We start from the raw sequence: 8,784 nt of genomic DNA, 5'->3' as shown, positions 1-8,784 counted from the left end.
TTTCCCTACTGAGAAGAGAAGCCAAGTGGAACTGAGCTGCTTTAGTCAGGCACAGGTCAAGTAGCAGCTTCATTCCTCAGCTGGTGAATACAGCACATTCCGTGCCAGATTCTACTGCCATTTCCTCAAGACGAGTAGCCACCTTCTTGATAAGCAATTAATGGGGCTATCTGTGGAGCAGGGCACAGTTGATGTTATCCTGGACTGGCAAGGTTTGGTATTTTGGCATTTGGTATCAGACGCAGAAGAAGAGAAGCCAAAGTGTGCATGTGTTGTGTGCATGTGTAATTTTGTGCATGTGTTGTGTGCGTGTGTAATTTATCACCCACACATGCTTAGCATCAGCAATTGCTGCTCTGCACATGATTTCAGTGCATAAATTAAAGCCATAGTGTAAAACCACCTCTAAAACTGAAGTCCATTTATGAGCCAAACACATGTAACTTATTTGAAAGAAACAGTGCAGACAGAGGATTTTCAGAGGCAGTTTCTCCTCATTTTCCTTTCTACATCAGGGACCTTGGCTTGCTGGTTTCCACCTCCTGCAGTACCACTTTCAATATCAGTTTTATCAATTGTGGTTTATAGATTATCGCCTCGCACAATCTACACAACAAACTATTCCATTCCTTACTTTCTGACATCCCATTCTATCATCTTTTAGTAACACTGACTTTATTGGATAGATGTTTAGTTTTATTTTTAAAGCTGTGAAATAAAACAACACTGCCTTTATTCAACTATGAAGATTAATGCCATCCCAAGAAAAGGTCTGATTAAATCTGGATTTATGTTTACATCAGTAAAGCAGGTTATTAAAAAAAATGAGTAAGTGTTCCTCCACAAACACGATTAGAAACTTGTCACTGTGCCAAACAAAACTGACCTCTAATAAAAACAGAAGTACAGAGGGCCTCTGACTACCATTGATGGGATCAGTCATCCACAAGAAAACTCAGATACTATTAAAGTGCTAATGAAAGGAATAGCCAGAAGGAATTCCTGAATGCAGGGCATGTTTGACTGGATTGTGAAGCACGACAGTTTCCTAGCCTCAGCAGGCTTTTGAGCCTTAAGAAAACATGCCCCCCAGGGCTGCCATATGGAAAGAGGCAGAGAAGACTAGACAGTCTTTTGGAAAGGCAGCTTGGGCAAATCAGTGCACTCAAATGTTATTCCCTGTCTCTGTCCTGTGTCAGTCAGTGTCTGGAGGCAGCTGTCAGATTAAGATGTGCTCTGCTCCTGTGCTTCTGCTCTGTGGCTGCACATCTGAGACTTGGTGTGAACATGGCAAATTTCTGTAGTCTGGTGGCATAAGTGGATATGGGGAAAAGGGTGGTGTAGGCAATAGCAAATCCACTGCAAGGGACACAGACAGGTGCTTTACGTAGCTTTTACAAGGCGCTGATGATTTAAGAATAAGAATTCCATTAAAATGGGAATTTAGGAAGGGAAATAAAACTGCAATGGCAGAAAACTTAGAAAGGAATGTAAACAATAATAAAGCAACCTGAAAACAGTCTACAGTTGTCACCCAGGCTGCACAAAGTCATCCATATTCAAGCAGCTCCTTTGTGAAAGTTGGATTTTCTTAAGCTCTGGATAATTATTTTCTGCTCAACATGATGTAGATTCAACTAGACAGAGCCCTTGTAGGTTAATGTATGTTGGAAGAGGCAAATTAATGTTAGACCACCTACTACACCCTGAGGATCTATCACATTTCTTGTCCTATGCAGGGCTATTTAGACATTGCATAAGGGGCTAAGTGGTCCTGCCAATATATTCTCCATTGCTTTTTCCCATATAGTAATAAAAATGCCTTCAAACAGTATCCATTCCACTTTTTAAAAAGAGGCAATATTGCTTAAGTAAATGCATATTCTTGAAATCCAGCCCTACTCCTTTTCAGACTTGATTGTTCCCATAGATCTATAGTACTTTGGTATTTTCACATGTAAAAGACACCAGGCAGTACAATATTATGTTCGTCCACAACCTGTACATATTTTACGAACTTATCTATACTTAAATTTTAAACTTAAACCAAGAATAACGAATTTGCTCTTGATCCAGATATTTCCTCCTCCCCAAGCAGGTAAAACAGCACATCTAATAAGAAGTTAATGATGCATCTGTAGTATTATATCCCTTCAGTAGTAACACTGGACATGTGTGTTTTACATTGCAAATGCTGCGTAGAAGCTTGAGACTTGAAGCCAAGCAGCCATGGCAGCAGTAAGGCTGTAGACTCTTGGCATCAGGAGCCATGTCACCAAATATGACCATTGCCTAGAATACAAATCTTACAGCATAAGAGAAGCAAATTGCAAGAATTGGTAAATGCAATGGATATCTGCCCTGAGGCTTGCTAGGAGCCTTAGTTATTAATCTTGTTTGTATAACAATAGCATCAATCTCATCCTAATATTACGTATTTCAAGAAAACTACCTGCTTTTCTGTCAGTTGTCACTGGATTGAACCTAATTTCACATAGCCCACCTAGCAGGCATCAGATGGTAATGACTTTTAGACAGCATTGATCTGAGTTGGCCCAAAGCCAGCCTGCTAGAGGGAAAAGGATCCATACACTAAACCGTTCCTGCTCTTGGGAGCTAAGTCATGTTGCAGTACACTTTAAAAATAAGAAGCAAACAAAAGTCCCTAACAACCTCCCTGTTTCTTTTTTTTTTCTTTTTTCTGCCTCCTAGCAAATCCAAAGCCCCCCCAAACAGTTTGGCAATCTAGTCATGATAGCAAGTAGACAAAAGGCATCGAGCCCTGAAATTAGCTGATTTTGTTGGCTCTTTCTGAGGTGACCTTCATCTGTTCCAGTGTCTGTATAACCCCAGACTCCAGCTACTGCTAAATACCCCTTTTGCCACAGTACCATTCACTGGGGGCTACATACATAGCTGGGAGCTAAAAGTAGGAGCCTGAAAGTGTACAGACAGCTTAAAATAAATTTAAAGCTTGCCATAGGCTTAAGCATTTAATAGAAATGGAGAAATGTGTATTCATTCATCTGGTTTGCAGCAGAGCTCGTTTCCACTCTTTCATCCTCTGTCCTCTTTTTCAGGGAGGCAAACACCAGAAAAATCAGCACAGGCTAATTCCTCAATCTTGGCCTCTTGCTGGCTTCCCTACTGGCCCCACATTGCATTTCTCTCCTCACTGTTATTTGTGATTCCCTCATACTTAAATGCCATCTAGAAAGTATGCTATTTTCTTTCTTCCATGCCATTAAAGATAATGTCAAACAAGATGAAACTGCAAACCAATCTCTCTGGCATCTTACTGGAACCATTGCTGCTTACCCTTGCCTTCTTTTTTTTCCAATTTCAGACACAAGCAGCCATGTTCCTTTCCCAGACCATTCAAATTAACCTCTTCACCTTCTATCTTGAAATTCAGGTTTCTTAGACTTATAGCATCCCCTGAAATCTCAAAGGTCCATATTCTGCAAATACTATGGATGCATTTAACTTTACATATATAAACAGCTACATTAAAGAAAATGGGAGCAATTGCCTGCTACAGCAGATGCAAATGTGTTTTCAGGATAGAGAAAATGGTATAATTTTGTACTTCTATTTAAAGAACATAGATCCATTTCATCTACCAAACTTCATTCATTCCAAGAGCTTTAGTGATCATGGGTCTGTTTGATGTCTTCATTCTCTGTCAGTGGGAGTCTCGCTATTTACTTAAATGCAAGCAGAATGCCAAACCAGATGTTTAGTGATTTATTCTGATGTATCATTGGATGCTGTGGATGACAAAAGATTGGGCTAAACACTCCCTTCTGCCTATGAAGTCTTCCAAAGCTTTTCAGAATTATTGGTGGTACAATAATTAGCTAATCCCCTTAATTTTTGAGAGGCCATATCAGCCAAAGCAGACGGAAATTGATGATTAAGCTTTATCACAACATTTTTGTAGGCACTTACCTTTCCTTTTGCCTCTGTTTTTAAAAGGGAGTTAAATATGCTGGATAAATTTTAACCTCTAGGGAGAAGATATAAAAAATAAAATCTGGGCCAGATTTTCAACAACCACAGTTTAGAAGAAGAGGCTGAATTTCCAAGGTCTTTGATGAAGAATCTGGACATCAACATCATGTCAGTGATCTGCTGGTCGCTGGGCTGCACTGAACAACAGTCTCTGCTTCTTTCCCTCCCCGACCTCTTTTAGCATTTTCTCTCCCATTTTTTTTCTCAACAGTATTTACTTGTTTGTCCTTTGAGTAACAATTGGAATTCTTATACAGAGGTCAGAGGATTTCAGCCCATATTCATTTTACTCTTTTTCCAAAATTGGGAAATATTTAGAACTGTTCCCAGACAGTATTATTCCTTCAGTTAAGTTTCCCAAAAGTGTTTCACTCCTGAAATCTTGAAATGCTGGTTTTGTAATCCTAAATCTGAGTGCTTAATTCCTTTGTTACAGAGGAGTTTGCACCATATAAGGAGTAAAAAAAAAAAAAAGAAAACAACCACCAAAGCAATCCTCCATGTGACATCTTAACCCCCTTGAAAAGTAGTGGCACGTAAGCCATGCTTGGAGCTCTAGTTTTGCACTTAGGAGAAAGAGGGCAGAACACACTCTGCTTCTTTACTGCTACTGCTGGCCCTTTTCTTCCAAAAACTCCCTGAAGCCATTTCAGAAGTTACCCACCTATACATGCTGTCTTATCACTGGCCCAGAGCTACTTAGAGGTGAACTGTGTTTCTCACTTATCTCTCAAGTCAGCAAACAGGAGGAGTATTTGTCAGCTGAGTCATTTCTGCAAGCTTTGCATTAAGCACCATGGCCGGAGGGGATGTATGGCAGAATTTAGGCCAAGTGGGAGGGCAAAAGCTCAGCATCACTCAACAGCAAACTCCCTGCAACTGGGTCAAAATAGGCAAGAGTTCAAATGAGAGTGTGTCATAGTTGCACACAAGACGACCTGGCTCTTCCCATAGTTTGAGAAGCAGGAGTATCTCCACTGACATAAAGTTGGCCTGAACTGGTACTCACATAACCTGATGGGATACCCACATGTGGGCACAGCACGGTAGAGAGAGGACAGGCAAGCCAAACTATGCTCAGAACTATAATGTGCATCCCAAAATTGTGATCTGCATCATGCAACTGCAATTTTTATGCAGAAGACTGGAGAGGGGAAGACAAAAGAATTAACAGCAACATAAAATCCATTAAAATAAACCTCTCAGAACAGAGAAAGTAGAAAAGGCAGAATTTCAAGACACCCTCTGTTCTCATTCCCAAACATATTTTCTTTTCCTCATCTGAACACATCATACAAGAATGGCTATAAAATCACTCAGGGTGTCTGTGTGCACAGAGGCCCACAGCCCTGATGCTGTAAAGGGGCAGTACAAAAAGATCACAAAGCGTTCCCTACAACAACCAGCTTCATTTTTCCTACCTGTTTGACTGTAATTCCCAGCATGAATAATCTCACCCCACCCTTTGAAAAAATTAGTAAACTACCCCTACAGGTAGGCCCCACTTGACAACACAATGGTCCAGATCTAAAACCCTCACCCTTCTAAAATTCAGATCCAGAATTCTGTTCAGACATATTCTAGAGATATGATAATGTCAGTGATAAAGCTGTAGTGCTGACTCTCCAAATATCTCACTCCAAACCTTGGGGGCAACTTGGAGTAAAAACCCAAGCTCATTTGAAAATTGCAGGAAGATTACAAAGATTTCAAAGCCATGCACAATCTAGCAGCAAGCACAGCCAAGCTACCACCCAGCCAAGCACCCTTCAAAACATGCTGCATGTTCAAAGGGCCTGTAGGTTTTCCTTGCATTGAACATTTTCCTAGTGCTCTGGAGAGACTGGGGAATGGCAGCACTGAAGCACAACAGGAAAACACACGCAAAAGGCAAGGTCCCTGCAGCCAAGTCCAGTCTGTAAATTTGGGCAGCTGACATTGCAGATGTTTTCCTGTTGCTAAGACTGACTGTTCTGAAAAGACAGACGGGGACAGGTCAGTGGGCACACACACAATACTGCTCAGACACCTAGAAACATATTGGGTCAACGAACTACATCAAGACATGGGGCTGAGTTACTGGTCACCCTTCAAGAGATTTAATCGGTGCTGTGTCAATAAAAAAAAAAACAACAGCAAAGGAGACGGCATTAATATTTTTCCTTTTTCATCTCTTCCCTTGGCTACTGCTTTTTCCTCTGCCCCATTTCTGAGCCCTGGTACCAAGTCTCAAGGTTTGGAAGCAGCACAGCAGCAAGGATCACCTGAAGGATCAATGCTAGGATCAGTTTTCTCTGGACACATGATCGCCTGCTCTAGGGAGAAGGGAGAAGGCAAGGTGAAAGCAAGAGCTCTATGTCAGCAATCGCAAACCCACATCAGCCCCCAGGGTGTGAAGGGCTGCAAAGTTTCCAGATAACAGAAGGTAGAGCCAAAAAATACAAACAATGTGGTATTCCTGCCTGGGAGGCACAAACTCTCCATCACCTCCAAGCTTCCTGAGCCCCCATCAAAACGATTACATTATTAAAACTGCTGAAACTAGGAGCTTTTCAGGGAGACCAGTCAAGAAGTCACAGCACGGCAAAAAAGTAAGTGGGGGTGTAATAGGCGAGGGAGTCCTTCTTCCCATGGTGGCTGTATATTGGCATGTATTAAACATAGACACAACAATAAGCAATAAATCATGGTCCAAGAGAAGTGCCAGGTGGAATGCACTGGAGGAAATTAAAACATCCTTCTCGATACAGTTCACTATTGAAATAAATACAAAGAAGACCAAATTGACTTATCACCTACCTAGCCAGGATGCTAAGGGGAAAAAGGGTCCCAGCCTTTGGAGCTGAAAAATTTGTAGTTGAATAATTTCCTATTTAAAAAAATAAAAGGCTAGCTTAAAAAAATAATAATAATTTCACGAACATTCTTTTAAACAAACAAACAAATAAATAAATAAATTACTTCCTTGGCTTTCCTAAGTTTCCTTCTTTTTTTCCTCCTTTTTCTTCAAATGCATAGTCCCTCCATAAGACTCAGTTATGGGACAAAGGATCCATTGCAATGTACACAGGTACACTGGCTGGCCAGCACCCAAATCTAGCAAACTCTGACCTCTCACAAACACCAAATGGATGCACCCACCATGCTGTCAGGAGATCCTACCTCATGTACTTTGGTATTGCTCAGTGGCTGGCTTAAATTGCTTAGAATTACCATTACACTAGTCAACAGAGACAGTGTTTGAGTCTCCATCCTCCAAAGAGCTGGACTGCTTTCTTATTTCACTGAAAAATGCCTCCAGAAAGTTTGTTTTAGAAAAAAACAACACAGTGTTGGTACACCAGCATCCCAGTAATTTCAGCCAGGACTCAGTGCCATACAATGCATAAAACTGAGGCTGCTTGTGGCCACCAGCAGGCAAGGGAACCTTTCTGGAGCCAGGTTTTTGTTTTGCTGGGATAAGCTTACACTAGCAGGGGACTGCCCTGCAGCCTTCAGGTCCTAAGTGGATGGTGCTCCTGTGAAGTACCCCCACTGGTCTGCCTTCCAGTCACTGCTGCTTTTCCCCTGCTTGTCACTTTTTTTTAAGCAGTTGAGCAAACCTCCATCATCTGAGTTTTAATGGAAGTGTCATACAAAGAACTTATGTGGGCTGAAACTGAGACATGACCCATAAATTACCGGAAAGCTCAACTCAAGATTAGGATAAGAATGAAAAGGAAGAAGTTCTCTTGAAACATATATATGTATACACACATAAATATTCTCAAACTGGAACTCTCCAAGACAGCCTGAACAGGACAGCTGTTGTGTTCTATCTTCTACCTTTTTAAATCTCTCCTTTACAGGCTGAGGACAGGATGGCATTTTCCAGCTGTGGTTCTCTTTGTCTTACAAAACACTTTTGTGTCAGCCTGTCTGTATAAGCAAGCAGACCTTCACACATTAAACACTTCTGTGTCAAACTTGCCATAATGACCAAGTTATATTTTCTAAAAGAGATAATTATGAGGTTCAGTGAAAATAGAAAGAGCTGGCGTTTTTATATTTAGACAGACATCGTTTAGTACAAGCTGATAGATAAACTCTACTTGATGAAAAGAAAACGATGGTGACATTTCCTATATCAGCTTTTTGGCAGGAGAACAGGAACATCTTGCAGTAGACCATGAAAGAGGGAATCCGTTTAGACATTGCTAACAAAATCCTTCTTCTTGTCCAGCACAAAGGACATCAGTTTCAGACAAAACTCTGATAGAGGAAAGCAAGGCAAAAGAAAGAGAGGAGAAGGAAGAGTATTTTCAAGATATGTAAACAAGCAATTATCCACAGCAGAAAACACTACACACTTAGGGAGATTATTTGAGCATTATGTCTCCATCGGTTGGTATCATACCCTTTCACCTGCTTAAATGTAGGGATACCATTTGGATGCAAAAACCTGCTACACACATTTCTGGGTGAAAAATTGCTCTGGAGCTAGGGCTGAAAATTTAAAATGTCTTTTTTCCTACTCCCTTTAAAAGGTACAGTTGTGGCACGGAATCCATCCAGGTGTAAGAGGTGTCACACATACTTGAGATGAGCTATTGGTTTCCAAAAGCAATAACAAATTGCCACACAGCCCAGCCCTGCCTCATCAGACATTTGAGAGGTGATCAGCTGGATAGGCCAAGATAGCCTGGCTGCAACCCAAATTCAGAAACCTGCTGTCATACTGCCAGTAAGAACTACCAGCAAAACACATGGACTTCATAAAATCAACACTGA

General features: G+C 41.1%; 1 protein-coding gene across 1 annotated transcript in view; it reads right to left on the bottom strand.

The window, feature by feature from the left end:
- SEMA5B (sema domain, seven thrombospondin repeats (type 1 and type 1-like), transmembrane domain (TM) and short cytoplasmic domain, (semaphorin) 5B) overlaps nucleotides 1–8,784 on the bottom strand; it is a 131,788-nt gene that overhangs the window by 43,964 nt on the left and 79,040 nt on the right. The gene's annotated exons all lie outside the window — the stretch shown is intronic.

The sequence above is a fragment of the Chaetura pelagica genome, unplaced genomic scaffold (assembly GCF_000747805.2).
Source record: "Chaetura pelagica isolate M959 unplaced genomic scaffold, ChaPel_1.0 scaffold3, whole genome shotgun sequence".
Classification (NCBI taxonomy): domain Eukaryota; kingdom Metazoa; phylum Chordata; class Aves; order Apodiformes; family Apodidae; genus Chaetura; species Chaetura pelagica.
The sequence above is the reverse complement of the archived record's forward strand: the minus strand, read 5'-3'. Positions and strand labels throughout refer to the sequence as shown.